General features: G+C 51.8%; 33 non-coding genes across 33 annotated transcripts; 11 read left to right on the top strand and 22 right to left on the bottom strand.

The window, feature by feature from the left end:
* Nucleotides 1–22: 22 nt before the first annotated feature.
* On the bottom strand, nucleotides 23–95 carry Trnav-aac. The gene has a single exon. It is a non-coding gene; the product is annotated as a tRNA-Val (tRNA).
* Nucleotides 96–253: 158 nt separating this feature from the next.
* Trnav-cac lies at nucleotides 254–326 on the bottom strand. The gene has a single exon. It is a non-coding gene; the product is annotated as a tRNA-Val (tRNA).
* A 379-nt stretch (nucleotides 327–705) lies between these two features.
* On the top strand, nucleotides 706–779 carry Trnap-agg. The gene has a single exon. It is a non-coding gene; the product is annotated as a tRNA-Pro (tRNA).
* Nucleotides 780–1,502: 723 nt separating this feature from the next.
* Trnav-aac lies at nucleotides 1,503–1,575 on the bottom strand. The gene has a single exon. It is a non-coding gene; the product is annotated as a tRNA-Val (tRNA).
* A 158-nt stretch (nucleotides 1,576–1,733) lies between these two features.
* On the bottom strand, nucleotides 1,734–1,806 carry Trnav-cac. The gene has a single exon. It is a non-coding gene; the product is annotated as a tRNA-Val (tRNA).
* A 377-nt stretch (nucleotides 1,807–2,183) lies between these two features.
* Trnap-agg lies at nucleotides 2,184–2,257 on the top strand. Its single transcript has one exon. It is a non-coding gene; the product is annotated as a tRNA-Pro (tRNA).
* A 722-nt stretch (nucleotides 2,258–2,979) lies between these two features.
* Nucleotides 2,980–3,052, bottom strand: Trnav-aac. Its single transcript has one exon. It is a non-coding gene; the product is annotated as a tRNA-Val (tRNA).
* Nucleotides 3,053–3,210: 158 nt separating this feature from the next.
* On the bottom strand, nucleotides 3,211–3,283 carry Trnav-cac. Its single transcript has one exon. It is a non-coding gene; the product is annotated as a tRNA-Val (tRNA).
* Nucleotides 3,284–3,662: 379 nt separating this feature from the next.
* Trnap-agg lies at nucleotides 3,663–3,736 on the top strand. Its single transcript has one exon. It is a non-coding gene; the product is annotated as a tRNA-Pro (tRNA).
* A 722-nt stretch (nucleotides 3,737–4,458) lies between these two features.
* On the bottom strand, nucleotides 4,459–4,531 carry Trnav-aac. Its single transcript has one exon. It is a non-coding gene; the product is annotated as a tRNA-Val (tRNA).
* A 158-nt stretch (nucleotides 4,532–4,689) lies between these two features.
* Nucleotides 4,690–4,762, bottom strand: Trnav-cac. Its single transcript has one exon. It is a non-coding gene; the product is annotated as a tRNA-Val (tRNA).
* Nucleotides 4,763–5,141: 379 nt separating this feature from the next.
* On the top strand, nucleotides 5,142–5,215 carry Trnap-agg. The gene has a single exon. It is a non-coding gene; the product is annotated as a tRNA-Pro (tRNA).
* Nucleotides 5,216–5,937: 722 nt separating this feature from the next.
* On the bottom strand, nucleotides 5,938–6,010 carry Trnav-aac. Its single transcript has one exon. It is a non-coding gene; the product is annotated as a tRNA-Val (tRNA).
* A 158-nt stretch (nucleotides 6,011–6,168) lies between these two features.
* On the bottom strand, nucleotides 6,169–6,241 carry Trnav-cac. Its single transcript has one exon. It is a non-coding gene; the product is annotated as a tRNA-Val (tRNA).
* Nucleotides 6,242–6,620: 379 nt separating this feature from the next.
* Nucleotides 6,621–6,694, top strand: Trnap-agg. The gene has a single exon. It is a non-coding gene; the product is annotated as a tRNA-Pro (tRNA).
* Nucleotides 6,695–7,416: 722 nt separating this feature from the next.
* On the bottom strand, nucleotides 7,417–7,489 carry Trnav-aac. Its single transcript has one exon. It is a non-coding gene; the product is annotated as a tRNA-Val (tRNA).
* A 158-nt stretch (nucleotides 7,490–7,647) lies between these two features.
* Nucleotides 7,648–7,720, bottom strand: Trnav-cac. The gene has a single exon. It is a non-coding gene; the product is annotated as a tRNA-Val (tRNA).
* Nucleotides 7,721–8,099: 379 nt separating this feature from the next.
* On the top strand, nucleotides 8,100–8,173 carry Trnap-agg. The gene has a single exon. It is a non-coding gene; the product is annotated as a tRNA-Pro (tRNA).
* A 722-nt stretch (nucleotides 8,174–8,895) lies between these two features.
* On the bottom strand, nucleotides 8,896–8,968 carry Trnav-aac. The gene has a single exon. It is a non-coding gene; the product is annotated as a tRNA-Val (tRNA).
* Nucleotides 8,969–9,126: 158 nt separating this feature from the next.
* Nucleotides 9,127–9,199, bottom strand: Trnav-cac. The gene has a single exon. It is a non-coding gene; the product is annotated as a tRNA-Val (tRNA).
* A 379-nt stretch (nucleotides 9,200–9,578) lies between these two features.
* Trnap-agg lies at nucleotides 9,579–9,652 on the top strand. The gene has a single exon. It is a non-coding gene; the product is annotated as a tRNA-Pro (tRNA).
* Nucleotides 9,653–10,375: 723 nt separating this feature from the next.
* Trnav-aac lies at nucleotides 10,376–10,448 on the bottom strand. Its single transcript has one exon. It is a non-coding gene; the product is annotated as a tRNA-Val (tRNA).
* Nucleotides 10,449–10,606: 158 nt separating this feature from the next.
* Nucleotides 10,607–10,679, bottom strand: Trnav-cac. Its single transcript has one exon. It is a non-coding gene; the product is annotated as a tRNA-Val (tRNA).
* Nucleotides 10,680–11,058: 379 nt separating this feature from the next.
* On the top strand, nucleotides 11,059–11,132 carry Trnap-agg. Its single transcript has one exon. It is a non-coding gene; the product is annotated as a tRNA-Pro (tRNA).
* Nucleotides 11,133–11,854: 722 nt separating this feature from the next.
* Nucleotides 11,855–11,927, bottom strand: Trnav-aac. Its single transcript has one exon. It is a non-coding gene; the product is annotated as a tRNA-Val (tRNA).
* A 158-nt stretch (nucleotides 11,928–12,085) lies between these two features.
* Trnav-cac lies at nucleotides 12,086–12,158 on the bottom strand. Its single transcript has one exon. It is a non-coding gene; the product is annotated as a tRNA-Val (tRNA).
* A 379-nt stretch (nucleotides 12,159–12,537) lies between these two features.
* Nucleotides 12,538–12,611, top strand: Trnap-agg. Its single transcript has one exon. It is a non-coding gene; the product is annotated as a tRNA-Pro (tRNA).
* Nucleotides 12,612–13,332: 721 nt separating this feature from the next.
* Nucleotides 13,333–13,405, bottom strand: Trnav-aac. The gene has a single exon. It is a non-coding gene; the product is annotated as a tRNA-Val (tRNA).
* A 158-nt stretch (nucleotides 13,406–13,563) lies between these two features.
* Trnav-cac lies at nucleotides 13,564–13,636 on the bottom strand. The gene has a single exon. It is a non-coding gene; the product is annotated as a tRNA-Val (tRNA).
* Nucleotides 13,637–14,015: 379 nt separating this feature from the next.
* On the top strand, nucleotides 14,016–14,089 carry Trnap-agg. Its single transcript has one exon. It is a non-coding gene; the product is annotated as a tRNA-Pro (tRNA).
* Nucleotides 14,090–14,810: 721 nt separating this feature from the next.
* Nucleotides 14,811–14,883, bottom strand: Trnav-aac. The gene has a single exon. It is a non-coding gene; the product is annotated as a tRNA-Val (tRNA).
* Nucleotides 14,884–15,041: 158 nt separating this feature from the next.
* On the bottom strand, nucleotides 15,042–15,114 carry Trnav-cac. The gene has a single exon. It is a non-coding gene; the product is annotated as a tRNA-Val (tRNA).
* Nucleotides 15,115–15,493: 379 nt separating this feature from the next.
* On the top strand, nucleotides 15,494–15,567 carry Trnap-agg. The gene has a single exon. It is a non-coding gene; the product is annotated as a tRNA-Pro (tRNA).
* The last annotated feature ends 54 nt before the right edge of the window (nucleotides 15,568–15,621 follow it).

Here is a 15,621-nt window from a genome sequence, read left to right as displayed (position 1 = left end):
CTTGCTTAAAGTGATGAAAAAGTGTTTCCGCCCGGGATCGAACCGGGGACCTTCTGCGTGTTAGGCAGACGTGATAACCGCTACACCACGGAAACTGCTTGTGTGCACCGTACTGCACAGACAACTTGTAGTGATGTTGCCATCGTAACTAAAAAATTCAATAAATGTGGTACTTGCAAAACGAAGGGACGTGCGGCAGATCCACACACGAAGTGGCTCATTGGAGGACAATACGACATAGGCAGGAAAATACTGTTCCCGCCCGGGATCGAACCGGGGACCTTCTGCGTGTGAAGCAGACGTGATAACCGCTACACTACGGAAACGACGGACACGACGAGTCCATCCTTTTTCACTCAAACTTGCCTCAGCCTTTCTATCGTCGGCGAATGCACACACGACAGATCTTTTGTCAGCCTGGAACCCATCACAGCCGAGGGCTCAAGAAGTCTTCGGGGTGCTCGAGAGGGTGTCTGCCGTAGCACCCCTAACGAGATAGCGGCGTTTCGCGCAGTCGTTATTGCGAGTCATATCAGCAAAGCAATCACTTTCTCAGCAGCAAGCAGTGCGAGCCCAGCGGCAGCTCTACATGAAGGTACCGACAGCCCAGGAAGGCCGCCCCCATCCCGCCAGCGTACACGAGACTTCCAGGGCACCCTGGACGACATCGAGGGATTGGAATAATTGGCAATCACCGTGTCACAGCGCTCGTTGGTCTAGGGGTATGATTCCTGCTTAGGGTGCAGGAGGTCCCGGGTTCAAATCCCGGACGAGCCCTAGCGTTTTGTGCAAACTGATCGCACGTCAGTGGCTGAGTCAGCGCAAAAAGCTCGCCGTCAATATCAAATGAACTTCTTATTCGATGTGAGCAATTGACACTCTGGTCCGACGCGTTAAAAAAAAAAATAAAAAAAAACAAAGTGGCTAGGGTACCTGGCTCTCACCCAGGAGGCGCGGGTTCGATTCCCGGTACCGGAAATGCGCATTTTGTTGCTCCTCTTATGCGACTTGGCCCGACTTAGCTCGACTGACGCTACGCTGACGCTTGCAGAAAACTACGTTAAGTACGATTCGTGGTAACAAGTGACGGCGAGAGCGATGCGACACCTGTCCACCTCTTATCGAGGCACCTAACTGTGGTCAACAAAGCTGGAGGACTGCAAGACATTGCCACGGGGGTTGAATGCAGCTAACCACACTGCTTAGTGTCCTAACAGTGGAGACAGGTTCAAAAAAAAAAAAAAAAAAAATGGGTATAATTCCTGCTTAGGGTGCAGGAGGTCCCGGGTTCAAATCCCGGACGAGCCAACGCGTTTTGTGCAAACTGATCGCACGTCAGTGGCTGAGTCAGCGCAAAAAGCTCGCCGTCAATATCAAACGAATTTCTTATTCGACGTGAGCAATTGACACTCTGGTCCGACGCGTGAAGGCGATTACGAAGGTTTCGGGTACAGGTGGTAGCAGATGCATGTTAGTAAGTCTTGCTTAAAGTGATGAAAAAGTGTTTCCGCCCGGGATCGAACCGGGGACCTTCTGCGTGTTAGGCAGACGTGATAACCGCTACACCACGGAAACTGCTTGTGTGCACCGTACTGCACAGACAACTTGTAGTGATGTTGCCATCGTAACTAAAAAATTCAATAAATGTGGTACTTGCAAAACGAAGGGACGTGCGGCAGATCCACACACGAAGTGGCTCATTGGAGGACAATACGACATAGGCAGGAAAATACTGTTCCCGCCCGGGATCGAACCGGGGACCTTCTGCGTGTGAAGCAGACGTGATAACCGCTACACTACGGAAACGACGGACACGACGAGTCCATCCTTTTTCACTCAAACTTGCCTCAGCCTTTCTATCGTCGGCGAATGCACACACGACAGATCTTTTGTCAGCCTGGAACCCATCACAGCCGAGGGCTCAAGAAGTCTTCGGGGTGCTCGAGAGGGTGTCTGCCGTAGCACCCCTAACGAGATAGCGGCGTTTCGCGCAGTCGTTATTGCGAGTCATATCAGCAAAGCAATCACTTTCTCAGCAGCAAGCAGTGCGAGCCCAGCGGCAGCTCTACATGAAGGCCGACAGCCCAGGAAGGCCGCCCCCATCCCGCCAGCGTACACGAGACTTCCAGGGCACCCTGGACGACATCGAGGGATTGGAATAATTGGCAATCACCGTGTCACAGCGCTCGTTGGTCTAGGGGTATGATTCCTGCTTAGGGTGCAGGAGGTCCCGGGTTCAAATCCCGGACGAGCCCTAGCGTTTTGTGCAAACTGATCGCACGTCAGTGGCTGAGTCAGCGCAAAAAGCTCGCCGTCAATATCAAATGAACTTCTTATTCGATGTGAGCAATTGACACTCTGGTCCGACGCGTTAAAAAAAAAAATAAAAAAAAAAAAGTGGCTAGGGTACCTGGCTCTCACCCAGGAGGCGCGGGTTCGATTCCCGGTACCGGAAATGCGCATTTTGTTGCTCCTCTTATGCGACTTGGCCCGACTTAGCTCGACTGACGCTACGCTGACGCTTGCAGAAAACTACGTTAAGTACGATTCGTGGTAACAAGTGACGGCGAGAGCGATGCGACACCTGTCCACCTCTTATCGAGGCACCTAACTGTGGTCAACAAAGCTGGAGGACTGCAAGACATTGCCACGGGGGTTGAATGCAGCTAACCACACTGCTTAGTGTCCTAACAGTGGAGACAGGTTCAAAAAAAAAAAAAAAAAAAATGGGTATAATTCCTGCTTAGGGTGCAGGAGGTCCCGGGTTCAAATCCCGGACGAGCCAACGCGTTTTGTGCAAACTGATCGCACGTCAGTGGCTGAGTCAGCGCAAAAAGCTCGCCGTCAATATCAAACGAATTTCTTATTCGACGTGAGCAATTGACACTCTGGTCCGACGCGTGAAGGCGATTACGAAGGTTTCGGGTACAGGTGGTAGCAGATGCATGTTAGTAAGTCTTGCTTAAAGTGATGAAAAAGTGTTTCCGCCCGGGATCGAACCGGGGACCTTCTGCGTGTTAGGCAGACGTGATAACCGCTACACCACGGAAACTGCTTGTGTGCACCGTACTGCACAGACAACTTGTAGTGATGTTGCCATCGTAACTAAAAAATTCAATAAATGTGGTACTTGCAAAACGAAGGGACGTGCGGCAGATCCACACACGAAGTGGCTCATTGGAGGACAATACGACATAGGCAGGAAAATACTGTTCCCGCCCGGGATCGAACCGGGGACCTTCTGCGTGTGAAGCAGACGTGATAACCGCTACACTACGGAAACGACGGACACGACGAGTCCATCCTTTTTCACTCAAACTTGCCTCAGCCTTTCTATCGTCGGCGAATGCACACACGACAGATCTTTTGTCAGCCTGGAACCCATCACAGCCGAGGGCTCAAGAAGTCTTCGGGGTGCTCGAGAGGGTGTCTGCCGTAGCACCCCTAACGAGATAGCGGCGTTTCGCGCAGTCGTTATTGCGAGTCATATCAGCAAAGCAATCACTTTCTCAGCAGCAAGCAGTGCGAGCCCAGCGGCAGCTCTACATGAAGGTACCGACAGCCCAGGAAGGCCGCCCCCATCCCGCCAGCGTACACGAGACTTCCAGGGCACCCTGGACGACATCGAGGGATTGGAATAATTGGCAATCACCGTGTCACAGCGCTCGTTGGTCTAGGGGTATGATTCCTGCTTAGGGTGCAGGAGGTCCCGGGTTCAAATCCCGGACGAGCCCTAGCGTTTTGTGCAAACTGATCGCACGTCAGTGGCTGAGTCAGCGCAAAAAGCTCGCCGTCAATATCAAATGAACTTCTTATTCGATGTGAGCAATTGACACTCTGGTCCGACGCGTTAAAAAAAAAAATAAAAAAAAAAAGTGGCTAGGGTACCTGGCTCTCACCCAGGAGGCGCGGGTTCGATTCCCGGTACCGGAAATGCGCATTTTGTTGCTCCTCTTATGCGACTTGGCCCGACTTAGCTCGACTGACGCTACGCTGACGCTTGCAGAAAACTACGTTAAGTACGATTCGTGGTAACAAGTGACGGCGAGAGCGATGCGACACCTGTCCACCTCTCTATCGAGGCACCTAACTGTGGTCAACAAAGCTGGAGGACTGCAAGACATTGCCACGGGGGTTGAATGCAGCTAACCACACTGCTTAGTGTCCTAACAGTGGAGACAGGTTCAAAAAAAAAAAAAAAAAAAATGGGTATAATTCCTGCTTAGGGTGCAGGAGGTCCCGGGTTCAAATCCCGGACGAGCCAACGCGTTTTGTGCAAACTGATCGCACGTCAGTGGCTGAGTCAGCGCAAAAAGCTCGCCGTCAATATCAAACGAATTTCTTATTCGACGTGAGCAATTGACACTCTGGTCCGACGCGTGAAGGCGATTACGAAGGTTTCGGGTACAGGTGGTAGCAGATGCATGTTAGTAAGTCTTGCTTAAAGTGATGAAAAAGTGTTTCCGCCCGGGATCGAACCGGGGACCTTCTGCGTGTTAGGCAGACGTGATAACCGCTACACCACGGAAACTGCTTGTGTGCACCGTACTGCACAGACAACTTGTAGTGATGTTGCCATCGTAACTAAAAAATTCAATAAATGTGGTACTTGCAAAACGAAGGGACGTGCGGCAGATCCACACACGAAGTGGCTCATTGGAGGACAATACGACATAGGCAGGAAAATACTGTTCCCGCCCGGGATCGAACCGGGGACCTTCTGCGTGTGAAGCAGACGTGATAACCGCTACACTACGGAAACGACGGACACGACGAGTCCATCCTTTTTCACTCAAACTTGCCTCAGCCTTTCTATCGTCGGCGAATGCACACACGACAGATCTTTTGTCAGCCTGGAACCCATCACAGCCGAGGGCTCAAGAAGTCTTCGGGGTGCTCGAGAGGGTGTCTGCCGTAGCACCCCTAACGAGATAGCGGCGTTTCGCGCAGTCGTTATTGCGAGTCATATCAGCAAAGCAATCACTTTCTCAGCAGCAAGCAGTGCGAGCCCAGCGGCAGCTCTACATGAAGGTACCGACAGCCCAGGAAGGCCGCCCCCATCCCGCCAGCGTACACGAGACTTCCAGGGCACCCTGGACGACATCGAGGGATTGGAATAATTGGCAATCACCGTGTCACAGCGCTCGTTGGTCTAGGGGTATGATTCCTGCTTAGGGTGCAGGAGGTCCCGGGTTCAAATCCCGGACGAGCCCTAGCGTTTTGTGCAAACTGATCGCACGTCAGTGGCTGAGTCAGCGCAAAAAGCTCGCCGTCAATATCAAATGAACTTCTTATTCGATGTGAGCAATTGACACTCTGGTCCGACGCGTTAAAAAAAAAAATAAAAAAAAAAAAGTGGCTAGGGTACCTGGCTCTCACCCAGGAGGCGCGGGTTCGATTCCCGGTACCGGAAATGCGCATTTTGTTGCTCCTCTTATGCGACTTGGCCCGACTTAGCTCGACTGACGCTACGCTGACGCTTGCAGAAAACTACGTTAAGTACGATTCGTGGTAACAAGTGACGGCGAGAGCGATGCGACACCTGTCCACCTCTTATCGAGGCACCTAACTGTGGTCAACAAAGCTGGAGGACTGCAAGACATTGCCACGGGGGTTGAATGCAGCTAACCACACTGCTTAGTGTCCTAACAGTGGAGACAGGTTCAAAAAAAAAAAAAAAAAAAATGGGTATAATTCCTGCTTAGGGTGCAGGAGGTCCCGGGTTCAAATCCCGGACGAGCCAACGCGTTTTGTGCAAACTGATCGCACGTCAGTGGCTGAGTCAGCGCAAAAAGCTCGCCGTCAATATCAAACGAATTTCTTATTCGACGTGAGCAATTGACACTCTGGTCCGACGCGTGAAGGCGATTACGAAGGTTTCGGGTACAGGTGGTAGCAGATGCATGTTAGTAAGTCTTGCTTAAAGTGATGAAAAAGTGTTTCCGCCCGGGATCGAACCGGGGACCTTCTGCGTGTTAGGCAGACGTGATAACCGCTACACCACGGAAACTGCTTGTGTGCACCGTACTGCACAGACAACTTGTAGTGATGTTGCCATCGTAACTAAAAAATTCAATAAATGTGGTACTTGCAAAACGAAGGGACGTGCGGCAGATCCACACACGAAGTGGCTCATTGGAGGACAATACGACATAGGCAGGAAAATACTGTTCCCGCCCGGGATCGAACCGGGGACCTTCTGCGTGTGAAGCAGACGTGATAACCGCTACACTACGGAAACGACGGACACGACGAGTCCATCCTTTTTCACTCAAACTTGCCTCAGCCTTTCTATCGTCGGCGAATGCACACACGACAGATCTTTTGTCAGCCTGGAACCCATCACAGCCGAGGGCTCAAGAAGTCTTCGGGGTGCTCGAGAGGGTGTCTGCCGTAGCACCCCTAACGAGATAGCGGCGTTTCGCGCAGTCGTTATTGCGAGTCATATCAGCAAAGCAATCACTTTCTCAGCAGCAAGCAGTGCGAGCCCAGCGGCAGCTCTACATGAAGGTACCGACAGCCCAGGAAGGCCGCCCCCATCCCGCCAGCGTACACGAGACTTCCAGGGCACCCTGGACGACATCGAGGGATTGGAATAATTGGCAATCACCGTGTCACAGCGCTCGTTGGTCTAGGGGTATGATTCCTGCTTAGGGTGCAGGAGGTCCCGGGTTCAAATCCCGGACGAGCCCTAGCGTTTTGTGCAAACTGATCGCACGTCAGTGGCTGAGTCAGCGCAAAAAGCTCGCCGTCAATATCAAATGAACTTCTTATTCGATGTGAGCAATTGACACTCTGGTCCGACGCGTTAAAAAAAAAAATAAAAAAAAAAAGTGGCTAGGGTACCTGGCTCTCACCCAGGAGGCGCGGGTTCGATTCCCGGTACCGGAAATGCGCATTTTGTTGCTCCTCTTATGCGACTTGGCCCGACTTAGCTCGACTGACGCTACGCTGACGCTTGCAGAAAACTACGTTAAGTACGATTCGTTGGTAACAAGTGACGGCGAGAGCGATGCGACACCTGTCCACCTCTTATCGAGGCACCTAACTGTGGTCAACAAAGCTGGAGGACTGCAAGACATTGCCACGGGGGTTGAATGCAGCTAACCACACTGCTTAGTGTCCTAACAGTGGAGACAGGTTCAAAAAAAAAAAAAAAAAAAATGGGTATAATTCCTGCTTAGGGTGCAGGAGGTCCCGGGTTCAAATCCCGGACGAGCCAACGCGTTTTGTGCAAACTGATCGCACGTCAGTGGCTGAGTCAGCGCAAAAAGCTCGCCGTCAATATCAAACGAATTTCTTATTCGACGTGAGCAATTGACACTCTGGTCCGACGCGTGAAGGCGATTACGAAGGTTTCGGGTACAGGTGGTAGCAGATGCATGTTAGTAAGTCTTGCTTAAAGTGATGAAAAAGTGTTTCCGCCCGGGATCGAACCGGGGACCTTCTGCGTGTTAGGCAGACGTGATAACCGCTACACCACGGAAACTGCTTGTGTGCACCGTACTGCACAGACAACTTGTAGTGATGTTGCCATCGTAACTAAAAAATTCAATAAATGTGGTACTTGCAAAACGAAGGGACGTGCGGCAGATCCACACACGAAGTGGCTCATTGGAGGACAATACGACATAGGCAGGAAAATACTGTTCCCGCCCGGGATCGAACCGGGGACCTTCTGCGTGTGAAGCAGACGTGATAACCGCTACACTACGGAAACGACGGACACGACGAGTCCATCCTTTTTCACTCAAACTTGCCTCAGCCTTTCTATCGTCGGCGAATGCACACACGACAGATCTTTTGTCAGCCTGGAACCCATCACAGCCGAGGGCTCAAGAAGTCTTCGGGGTGCTCGAGAGGGTGTCTGCCGTAGCACCCCTAACGAGATAGCGGCGTTTCGCGCAGTCGTTATTGCGAGTCATATCAGCAAAGCAATCACTTTCTCAGCAGCAAGCAGTGCGAGCCCAGCGGCAGCTCTACATGAAGGTACCGACAGCCCAGGAAGGCCGCCCCCATCCCGCCAGCGTACACGAGACTTCCAGGGCACCCTGGACGACATCGAGGGATTGGAATAATTGGCAATCACCGTGTCACAGCGCTCGTTGGTCTAGGGGTATGATTCCTGCTTAGGGTGCAGGAGGTCCCGGGTTCAAATCCCGGACGAGCCCTAGCGTTTTGTGCAAACTGATCGCACGTCAGTGGCTGAGTCAGCGCAAAAAGCTCGCCGTCAATATCAAATGAACTTCTTATTCGATGTGAGCAATTGACACTCTGGTCCGACGCGTTAAAAAAAAAAATAAAAAAAAAAAAGTGGCTAGGGTACCTGGCTCTCACCCAGGAGGCGCGGGTTCGATTCCCGGTACCGGAAATGCGCATTTTGTTGCTCCTCTTATGCGACTTGGCCCGACTTAGCTCGACTGACGCTACGCTGACGCTTGCAGAAAACTACGTTAAGTACGATTCGTGGTAACAAGTGACGGCGAGAGCGATGCGACACCTGTCCACCTCTTATCGAGGCACCTAACTGTGGTCAACAAAGCTGGAGGACTGCAAGACATTGCCACGGGGGTTGAATGCAGCTAACCACACTGCTTAGTGTCCTAACAGTGGAGACAGGTTCAAAAAAAAAAAAAAAAAAAATGGGTATAATTCCTGCTTAGGGTGCAGGAGGTCCCGGGTTCAAATCCCGGACGAGCCAACGCGTTTTGTGCAAACTGATCGCACGTCAGTGGCTGAGTCAGCGCAAAAAGCTCGCCGTCAATATCAAACGAATTTCTTATTCGACGTGAGCAATTGACACTCTGGTCCGACGCGTGAAGGCGATTACGAAGGTTTCGGGTACAGGTGGTAGCAGATGCATGTTAGTAAGTCTTGCTTAAAGTGATGAAAAAGTGTTTCCGCCCGGGATCGAACCGGGGACCTTCTGCGTGTTAGGCAGACGTGATAACCGCTACACCACGGAAACTGCTTGTGTGCACCGTACTGCACAGACAACTTGTAGTGATGTTGCCATCGTAACTAAAAAATTCAATAAATGTGGTACTTGCAAAACGAAGGGACGTGCGGCAGATCCACACACGAAGTGGCTCATTGGAGGACAATACGACATAGGCAGGAAAATACTGTTCCCGCCCGGGATCGAACCGGGGACCTTCTGCGTGTGAAGCAGACGTGATAACCGCTACACTACGGAAACGACGGACACGACGAGTCCATCCTTTTTCACTCAAACTTGCCTCAGCCTTTCTATCGTCGGCGAATGCACACACGACAGATCTTTTGTCAGCCTGGAACCCATCACAGCCGAGGGCTCAAGAAGTCTTCGGGGTGCTCGAGAGGGTGTCTGCCGTAGCACCCCTAACGAGATAGCGGCGTTTCGCGCAGTCGTTATTGCGAGTCATATCAGCAAAGCAATCACTTTCTCAGCAGCAAGCAGTGCGAGCCCAGCGGCAGCTCTACATGAAGGTACCGACAGCCCAGGAAGGCCGCCCCCATCCCGCCAGCGTACACGAGACTTCCAGGGCACCCTGGACGACATCGAGGGATTGGAATAATTGGCAATCACCGTGTCACAGCGCTCGTTGGTCTAGGGGTATGATTCCTGCTTAGGGTGCAGGAGGTCCCGGGTTCAAATCCCGGACGAGCCCTAGCGTTTTGTGCAAACTGATCGCACGTCAGTGGCTGAGTCAGCGCAAAAAGCTCGCCGTCAATATCAAATGAACTTCTTATTCGATGTGAGCAATTGACACTCTGGTCCGACGCGTTAAAAAAAAAAATAAAAAAAAAAAAAGTGGCTAGGGTACCTGGCTCTCACCCAGGAGGCGCGGGTTCGATTCCCGGTACCGGAAATGCGCATTTTGTTGCTCCTCTTATGCGACTTGGCCCGACTTAGCTCGACTGACGCTACGCTGACGCTTGCAGAAAACTACGTTAAGTACGATTCGTGGTAACAAGTGACGGCGAGAGCGATGCGACACCTGTCCACCTCTTATCGAGGCACCTAACTGTGGTCAACAAAGCTGGAGGACTGCAAGACATTGCCACGGGGGTTGAATGCAGCTAACCACACTGCTTAGTGTCCTAACAGTGGAGACAGGTTCAAAAAAAAAAAAAAAAAAAATGGGTATAATTCCTGCTTAGGGTGCAGGAGGTCCCGGGTTCAAATCCCGGACGAGCCAACGCGTTTTGTGCAAACTGATCGCACGTCAGTGGCTGAGTCAGCGCAAAAAGCTCGCCGTCAATATCAAACGAATTTCTTATTCGACGTGAGCAATTGACACTCTGGTCCGACGCGTGAAGGCGATTACGAAGGTTTCGGGTACAGGTGGTAGCAGATGCATGTTAGTAAGTCTTGCTTAAAGTGATGAAAAAGTGTTTCCGCCCGGGATCGAACCGGGGACCTTCTGCGTGTTAGGCAGACGTGATAACCGCTACACCACGGAAACTGCTTGTGTGCACCGTACTGCACAGACAACTTGTAGTGATGTTGCCATCGTAACTAAAAAATTCAATAAATGTGGTACTTGCAAAACGAAGGGACGTGCGGCAGATCCACACACGAAGTGGCTCATTGGAGGACAATACGACATAGGCAGGAAAATACTGTTCCCGCCCGGGATCGAACCGGGGACCTTCTGCGTGTGAAGCAGACGTGATAACCGCTACACTACGGAAACGACGGACACGACGAGTCCATCCTTTTTCACTCAAACTTGCCTCAGCCTTTCTATCGTCGGCGAATGCACACACGACAGATCTTTTGTCAGCCTGGAACCCATCACAGCCGAGGGCTCAAGAAGTCTTCGGGGTGCTCGAGAGGGTGTCTGCCGTAGCACCCCTAACGAGATAGCGGCGTTTCGCGCAGTCGTTATTGCGAGTCATATCAGCAAAGCAATCACTTTCTCAGCAGCAAGCAGTGCGAGCCCAGCGGCAGCTCTACATGAAGGTACCGACAGCCCAGGAAGGCCGCCCCCATCCCGCCAGCGTACACGAGACTTCCAGGGCACCCTGGACGACATCGAGGGATTGGAATAATTGGCAATCACCGTGTCACAGCGCTCGTTGGTCTAGGGGTATGATTCCTGCTTAGGGTGCAGGAGGTCCCGGGTTCAAATCCCGGACGAGCCCTAGCGTTTTGTGCAAACTGATCGCACGTCAGTGGCTGAGTCAGCGCAAAAAGCTCGCCGTCAATATCAAATGAACTTCTTATTCGATGTGAGCAATTGACACTCTGGTCCGACGCGTTAAAAAAAAAAATAAAAAAAACAAAGTGGCTAGGGTACCTGGCTCTCACCCAGGAGGCGCGGGTTCGATTCCCGGTACCGGAAATGCGCATTTTGTTGCTCCTCTTATGCGACTTGGCCCGACTTAGCTCGACTGACGCTACGCTGACGCTTGCAGAAAACTACGTTAAGTACGATTCGTGGTAACAAGTGACGGCGAGAGCGATGCGACACCTGTCCACCTCTTATCGAGGCACCTAACTGTGGTCAACAAAGCTGGAGGACTGCAAGACATTGCCACGGGGGTTGAATGCAGCTAACCACACTGCTTAGTGTCCTAACAGTGGAGACAGGTTCAAAAAAAAAAAAAAAAAAAATGGGTATAATTCCTGCTTAGGGTGCAGGAGGTCCCGGGTTCAAATCCCGGACGAGCCAACGCGTTTTGTGCAAACTGATCGCACGTCAGTGGCTGAGTCAGCGCAAAAAGCTCGCCGTCAATATCAAACGAATTTCTTATTCGACGTGAGCAATTGACACTCTGGTCCGACGCGTGAAGGCGATTACGAAGGTTTCGGGTACAGGTGGTAGCAGATGCATGTTAGTAAGTCTTGCTTAAAGTGATGAAAAAGTGTTTCCGCCCGGGATCGAACCGGGGACCTTCTGCGTGTTAGGCAGACGTGATAACCGCTACACCACGGAAACTGCTTGTGTGCACCGTACTGCACAGACAACTTGTAGTGATGTTGCCATCGTAACTAAAAAATTCAATAAATGTGGTACTTGCAAAACGAAGGGACGTGCGGCAGATCCACACACGAAGTGGCTCATTGGAGGACAATACGACATAGGCAGGAAAATACTGTTCCCGCCCGGGATCGAACCGGGGACCTTCTGCGTGTGAAGCAGACGTGATAACCGCTACACTACGGAAACGACGGACACGACGAGTCCATCCTTTTTCACTCAAACTTGCCTCAGCCTTTCTATCGTCGGCGAATGCACACACGACAGATCTTTTGTCAGCCTGGAACCCATCACAGCCGAGGGCTCAAGAAGTCTTCGGGGTGCTCGAGAGGGTGTCTGCCGTAGCACCCCTAACGAGATAGCGGCGTTTCGCGCAGTCGTTATTGCGAGTCATATCAGCAAAGCAATCACTTTCTCAGCAGCAAGCAGTGCGAGCCCAGCGGCAGCTCTACATGAAGGTACCGACAGCCCAGGAAGGCCGCCCCCATCCCGCCAGCGTACACGAGACTTCCAGGGCACCCTGGACGACATCGAGGGATTGGAATAATTGGCAATCACCGTGTCACAGCGCTCGTTGGTCTAGGGGTATGATTCCTGCTTAGGGTGCAGGAGGTCCCGGGTTCAAATCCCGGACGAGCCCTAGCGTTTTGTGCAAACTGATCGCACGTCAGTGGCTGAGTCAGCGCAAAAAGCTCGCCGTCAATATCAAATGAACTTCTTATTCGATGTGAGCAATTGACACTCTGGTCCGACGCGTTAAAAAAAAAAATAAAAAAAAAAAGTGGCTAGGGTACCTGGCTCTCACCCAGGAGGCGCGGGTTCGATTCCCGGTACCGGAAATGCGCATTTTGTTGCTCCTCTTATGCGACTTGGCCCGACTTAGCTCGACTGACGCTACGCTGACGCTTGCAGAAAACTACGTTAAGTACGATTCGTGGTAACAAGTGACGGCGAGAGCGATGCGACACCTGTCCACCTCTTATCGAGGCACCTAACTGTGGTCAACAAAGCTGGAGGACTGCAAGACATTGCCACGGGGGTTGAATGCAGCTAACCACACTGCTTAGTGTCCTAACAGTGGAGACAGGTTCAAAAAAAAAAAAAAAAAAAATGGGTATAATTCCTGCTTAGGGTGCAGGAGGTCCCGGGTTCAAATCCCGGACGAGCCAACGCGTTTTGTGCAAACTGATCGCACGTCAGTGGCTGAGTCAGCGCAAAAAGCTCGCCGTCAATATCAAACGAATTTCTTATTCGACGTGAGCAATTGACACTCTGGTCCGACGCGTGAAGGCGATTACGAAGGTTTCGGGTACAGGTGGTAGCAGATGCATGTTAGTAAGTCTTGCTTAAAGTGATGAAAAAGTGTTTCCGCCCGGGATCGAACCGGGGACCTTCTGCGTGTTAGGCAGACGTGATAACCGCTACACCACGGAAACTGCTTGTGTGCACCGTACTGCACAGACAACTTGTAGTGATGTTGCCATCGTAACTAAAAAATTCAATAAATGTGGTACTTGCAAAACGAAGGGACGTGCGGCAGATCCACACACGAAGTGGCTCATTGGAGGACAATACGACATAGGCAGGAAAATACTGTTCCCGCCCGGGATCGAACCGGGGACCTTCTGCGTGTGAAGCAGACGTGATAACCGCTACACTACGGAAACGACGGACACGACGAGTCCATCCTTTTTCACTCAAACTTGCCTCAGCCTTTCTATCGTCGGCGAATGCACACACGACAGATCTTTTGTCAGCCTGGAACCCATCACAGCCGAGGGCTCAAGAAGTCTTCGGGGTGCTCGAGAGGGTGTCTGCCGTAGCACCCCTAACGAGATAGCGGCGTTTCGCGCAGTCGTTATTGCGAGTCATATCAGCAAAGCAATCACTTTCTCAGCAGCAAGCAGTGCGAGCCCAGCGGCAGCTCTACATGAAGGTACCGACAGCCCAGGAAGGCCGCCCCCATCCCGCCAGCGTACACGAGACTTCCAGGGCACCCTGGACGACATCGAGGGATTGGAATAATTGGCAATCACCGTGTCACAGCGCTCGTTGGTCTAGGGGTATGATTCCTGCTTAGGGTGCAGGAGGTCCCGGGTTCAAATCCCGGACGAGCCCTAGCGTTTTGTGCAAACTGATCGCACGTCAGTGGCTGAGTCAGCGCAAAAAGCTCGCCGTCAATATCAAATGAACTTCTTATTCGATGTGAGCAATTGACACTCTGGTCCGACGCGTTAAAAAAAAAAATAAAAAAAAAAAAGTGGCTAGGGTACCTGGCTCTCACCCAGGAGGCGCGGGTTCGATTCCCGGTACCGGAAATGCGCATTTTGTTGCTCCTCTTATGCGACTTGGCCCGACTTAGCTCGACTGACGCTACGCTGACGCTTGCAGAAAACTACGTTAAGTACGATTCGTGGTAACAAGTGACGGCGAGAGCGATGCGACACCTGTCCACCTCTTATCGAGGCACCTAACTGTGGTCAACAAAGCTGGAGGACTGCAAGACATTGCCACGGGGGTTGAATGCAGCTAACCACACTGCTTAGTGTCCTAACAGTGGAGACAGGTTCAAAAAAAAAAAAAAAAAAATGGGTATAATTCCTGCTTAGGGTGCAGGAGGTCCCGGGTTCAAATCCCGGACGAGCCAACGCGTTTTGTGCAAACTGATCGCACGTCAGTGGCTGAGTCAGCGCAAAAAGCTCGCCGTCAATATCAAACGAATTTCTTATTCGACGTGAGCAATTGACACTCTGGTCCGACGCGTGAAGGCGATTACGAAGGTTTCGGGTACAGGTGGTAGCAGATGCATGTTAGTAAGTCTTGCTTAAAGTGATGAAAAAGTGTTTCCGCCCGGGATCGAACCGGGGACCTTCTGCGTGTTAGGCAGACGTGATAACCGCTACACCACGGAAACTGCTTGTGTGCACCGTACTGCACAGACAACTTGTAGTGATGTTGCCATCGTAACTAAAAAATTCAATAAATGTGGTACTTGCAAAACGAAGGGACGTGCGGCAGATCCACACACGAAGTGGCTCATTGGAGGACAATACGACATAGGCAGGAAAATACTGTTCCCGCCCGGGATCGAACCGGGGACCTTCTGCGTGTGAAGCAGACGTGATAACCGCTACACTACGGAAACGACGGACACGACGAGTCCATCCTTTTTCACTCAAACTTGCCTCAGCCTTTCTATCGTCGGCGAATGCACACACGACAGATCTTTTGTCAGCCTGGAACCCATCACAGCCGAGGGCTCAAGAAGTCTTCGGGGTGCTCGAGAGGGTGTCTGCCGTAGCACCCCTAACGAGATAGCGGCGTTTCGCGCAGTCGTTATTGCGAGTCATATCAGCAAAGCAATCACTTTCTCAGCAGCAAGCAGTGCGAGCCCAGCGGCAGCTCTACATGAAGGTACCGACAGCCCAGGAAGGCCGCCCCCATCCCGCCAGCGTACACGAGACTTCCAGGGCACCCTGGACGACATCGAGGGATTGGAATAATTGGCAATCACCGTGTCACAGCGCTCGTTGGTCTAGGGGTATGATTCCTGCTTAGGGTGCAGGAGGTCCCGGGTTCAAATCCCGGACGAGCCCTAGCGTTTTGTGCAAACTGATCGCACGTCAGTGGCTGAGTCAGCGCAAAAAGCTCG

Source organism: Schistocerca piceifrons, unplaced genomic scaffold, assembly GCF_021461385.2.
Source record: "Schistocerca piceifrons isolate TAMUIC-IGC-003096 unplaced genomic scaffold, iqSchPice1.1 HiC_scaffold_531, whole genome shotgun sequence".
NCBI classification, from domain to species: domain Eukaryota; kingdom Metazoa; phylum Arthropoda; class Insecta; order Orthoptera; family Acrididae; genus Schistocerca; species Schistocerca piceifrons.
This window is presented reverse-complemented; position numbering and strand designations above follow the sequence as displayed.